This window comes from Cydia splendana, chromosome 11 (genome assembly GCF_910591565.1).
Source record: "Cydia splendana chromosome 11, ilCydSple1.2, whole genome shotgun sequence".
NCBI lineage: Eukaryota > Metazoa > Arthropoda > Insecta > Lepidoptera > Tortricidae > Cydia > Cydia splendana.
In genome coordinates, this window is record NC_085970.1 from 12,187,101 (window position 1) to 12,191,594 (window position 4,494).

A 4,494-nucleotide genomic window follows, 5' to 3' on the forward strand; every position below is an offset into this window, starting at 1 on the left:
AAAACACGAGTAAGTAATGCTGTTTATACACAGAGGGAGAAATTTAATTTCACTGTGAAAAATACGGGGTCAGCGTGTCATTTATTTAAGATATAAGTCACTAGAGATCAGCGTTTTTAATTAATAATTTTGTTTGTGCCGGGTCTCTTGAATCGTCCTATATTTAAAAACTGTAACTTGTATTACTAGCAGGATTCACAGCTGATCATTATTGTAATGTACTATCTTAGGTAGGTATGAAAGAAGTAAATTAGCACCCGTCCCGCCCCTCACCTCTTCCTCACAGTTTGGCGACTTGCGTCGCGAACAAAAAGATCAATATAGGCTTCTATAGGCAGTTTTCTGTGCATTCGGAGGGTGACACGACGCCGCTTGCGAATTACAGTCACGTTCAAAAGAACGTTCAATCCATCTATTTATTAAGGTGAAGGGGTGGGCAAAACCGTAAAAAAGAGGTGTCTTTGTCGAAATAGTTTGGTCATATTATGGCATATGGAGGTCTGGAAAGTGATTATTCCTGTCGAAAATACACTCAAGTATTGGATATTGTAATCGTTATGTGTCTGTCTGTTATAATGAAGTCTAGAAAGTACATTTCATAACTAGTTTTAATAAATACTTATATGCATTTTATTCCATCCGGACAGAATTTTACGACAGCATTTTTTTTTAACTTACTTGTAAGACCTTTGTCTATTTTCTAGTATAACAGTTTTCTTCCAAATAGTTGTAATAGGGGTTGTAGACCCAAAACCACCTAGTGCCTACGATTATTCGTCGGACTACGATTGCTCTGTCATATTGCGCAGGCGCTTTTGTAGCGTAAGGATAAAATTATTACACGAATCTATACCATGACATAGAATAGAGTGTACTCTTTTAAAGAAAAATCTAATATAATGCTTAAATTATTCAAAAATAAAATAAAAAATGATCTAAATTAATTTAGTAAATTACATGGATTTGAACATACTTTGATTTTAAAAAGTTTTAGATTCTAGATAAAGCATTTTGTAGCAAAGAAAGCGACGTTGCAAGTTCGTGCATTGTTCGAAATCGCCACGAGCGCTTTGCACTGTTGCCAGACTGGTTCGTTGTTTGTTGTTTGGATATTGAGAAAACTTGTCAATCTTGCTTGACATTGTGTTGTCTATCGTTCCACGATTCCGTATGAGTTAGCGTGTATTCCTTATTGTTTTATTCCTGTTACTTGTTGTTATTTGTTATTGAACTTAGTGTTTTGTGTGATGCAAGTCGTTTCGTACTAACGCACGTGTGCGTACGTACTTTATGTTTGAAAATCCCTTAGAATGGGGAACAAGAAGGGACGAAAATCTAGTGCATCAGTGAGATTGAAGCGAAAACGAAAGCAAACATGCTCCGGAATGTCGTTACAAAGCTGCTGCACAGTAAGTACCTACCTACAATAACATACTTTTACCTCTCGTGACATGGATCCGTGCGTGAGAGTATTGTTTTGATTATCAAGGTTACTTTCAATGATCAGTTTTAACAGGCCGCATACTAGGGGTTTAGTCTAGCAGGCCACGTTTCATAGAATTAGACCAAAAAAAGTCTGCAGTGATTTTCATAGCCAACGCAGTGCAACTAGTGCAAGTGCTATTTATAATTACGTCATATTTTCATAGAAGTTTGACGTTTACTGATCAATAACAAGGTACAAAAGAAGAATTTCCTTGTCATCCTTATGTCTTGCCTAACGAAATAAGAATCTAATGATCTCGTTAATTGCATGGAATCTTTATAGTATAGCTCAACTACACTTTATTCTTCTTCCAGGCCACCTGATCCACATGACCAAATTGACAGTGAAGTGTGTCAATCTGCTAAAGAAACCACAAATCAACCTGAACCGTAAGTTTTATTTGGATGAGTAATAATATTAAGTAGGTACTTATGTTTAATTTTACCTCACAGCCAGCTTAGCCTGCTTTTATGCTGGCTTGCTAGCTAGAACCAAACTGGTGGTACCCGCAGATCATCATACCTTACCCACATGTCAATATTTAACAAATTCCTTACAGCATGGATACAATTGGAACCATACTAGTAAGCCTCCGCTGTCTATTTTGTCTGTCCATCTGTCCATGTGAATGAAAGCAGTATGTCATGAACCGTAATATGTTCATATTTGAAGTTTTCAGTGCGTTTCTTCTGTTGTTACTTACAAATGATAATAAATTGCATTAGGTACCATAGTGTCTGTAGTCAATAAGTCGGTCAGCAGTTAAAAAATTCTGTAAGGCAGATACAGATGGACTGCAACCTAACTGCAATTTGTGTATGAACTGCACGCCAAATGCAATGTCAGTATAAGTCAAATTACAAACATGTTTTGGTTTGTCATACATGGAGTCGGACACATAATGGAGCATGATGGTTACTTGTTTGATTATGGCTTGTTTATATTTTTCATTGTTACAGATCTTTTTCTGCTTATGTAGACTATTTGAGTGAAGACACTGAAGGAAATGATTTTAATATAACACATGAAAATATACCTACTGGCCCTGAACAGTAAGTAAAGATTTTATTTTATATTTATTACATGGGTTCAAAACATTGACATATATCTAAAGACTGGCCTTACACGGGCGATAATTTGTGAGTGACACCGCTGAACAGCACCATTCTTAGTGTAATGCCCGTATGGGTCTTTAGATATATTTAAATGGTTCAAAATAAGTGAATAATTGTATCCCAACAATAACATAAATGTGAAATGAGAGCCAAGTCCAATATTAAAAATATGACTGTCGTTTTTAACTCGCCGACAAAATAATTGAGATCTATATGGGTGCCAAGTTCTGTGCTGTGTAGAAAATCCTGAAATTATAAAGGATTTGACTTGGCTTTGATTTTGTAACCTTCTCTGAAAAAAGGGAACCTATTACTTACAAACTACTTAATACATTTTTCTTCCTCACTCTGTATAGAATATGGCCGGTGAGAACCTTTAAGTTTTTGTGATCTCTAAAGCCTCCTCTCCATATCGTGATATATATATATATGGAGACGGGGCTTAAGATGTGCCTTGACTCCCTTCTCCCAGTGAAGCGATATACATGTGAAACTGTATTTGTATGAAATATTTCTATAAGTTTATTTCTAAAAGGTAGGTTTAATTAATGTGTTGCTTTTTTATTAATAATTTTCTATAATTTCAGTGGCCATGAAACAAAATATGGCAGGAGGATTGCAAATGTGGACCAGTTCTTTGACAAGTTGCAAGAAATATCATCTCATGGCCCTCTCAATTGCGGATTAAAATCAGTTCAGATCATATCATATTAGAGACCCAGCCTACATAAAAGAAGCCATTCATGAGAAAGAGAGGAAGAAAACATCTGCGCCACCAAGAAAAAGAAAACTAGCCGCTGAAAACAGTGAAAACATACGCCCCCCCGCCGTCGTCGTCGAAATAAATAAACGATGAAAACTGGTTTATTTGTATTATTCCAAATATAACATAATAGTGTTCAAAATTCAAAATTACACAAAGAAAACCGAGATGTTGGTTTTTATTTTAATGGTTCTGCTAGGTAATGCAAAAATGACATTATTAAATATTTTTTCAAACTGCTTTTATTATGTGTAATTCTGAACACTAGGAACTTTTTAGGACCCAAAGGGTAAAACGGGACCCTATCTATTACTAAGACTTCGCTGTCCGTCCGTCCGTCCTTCCGTCCGTCCGTCCGTCCGTCTGTCCATCCGTCTGTCTGTCACCAGGCTGTATCTCACGAACCGTGATAGCTAGACAGTTGAAATTTTCACAGATGATGTATTTCTGTTGCCGCTATAACAACAAATACTAAAAACAGAATAAAATAAAGATTTAAATGGGGCTTCCATACAACAAACGTGATTTTTGACCAAAGTTAAGCAACGTCGGGAGTGGTCAGTACTTGGATGGGTGACCGTTTTTTTTTGCTTTTTTTTTCGTTTTTTTTTTGCATTATGGTACGGAACCCTTCGTGCGCGAGTCCAACTCGCACTTGCCCGGTTTTTTATTTTATTAATTGCCTTTCCATGCCCAGTGGCGAATTTGCAGTCTTGATCGCCCTAGGCCCCAGGCCCTGAAGTAAGTACAGTCACGCTTTGTGATTGTTGAGCCATTTAGGCTCCTAATGGTCTAAGATCCCACATATATGGTCGACCTTCACTAATCTGTCTGGCGGATGAAACTATGAAAATATGAAAGAAAATATGTTCCAGAACATAAATAAATAGGGTTGCCTAAAGAAATATGGTCAAGGCTATTTTTAATAAATTTTTGAAAAAAAATTTTTTAGGCAAATTTCAGCGATTTGTCTGACGAACGAAATAAGTTTCAATGGAAAGTATACAACTTGTACAACAAAAGTGAATCATTTCGGAAATAATAGTTTAGAAAGAAAAAAAAAGGTTTTTCCTTCTAGCTTTTGAACCACCTGTCCAAAAAATATGAAAAAAATCTTGAAAATAGTGCTT

General features: G+C 36.1%; 1 long non-coding RNA gene across 1 annotated transcript; it reads left to right on the forward strand.

Annotated features, from left to right (window-relative positions):
- Window positions 1-449: 449 nt before the first annotated feature.
- On the forward strand, window positions 450-3,430 carry LOC134795056 (uncharacterized). Its single transcript, XR_010144780.1, has 4 exons — window positions 450-1,409; window positions 1,801-1,875; window positions 2,446-2,538; window positions 3,189-3,430. It is a non-coding gene; the product is annotated as an uncharacterized LOC134795056 (long non-coding RNA).
- Window positions 3,431-4,494: the final 1,064 nt, after the last annotated feature.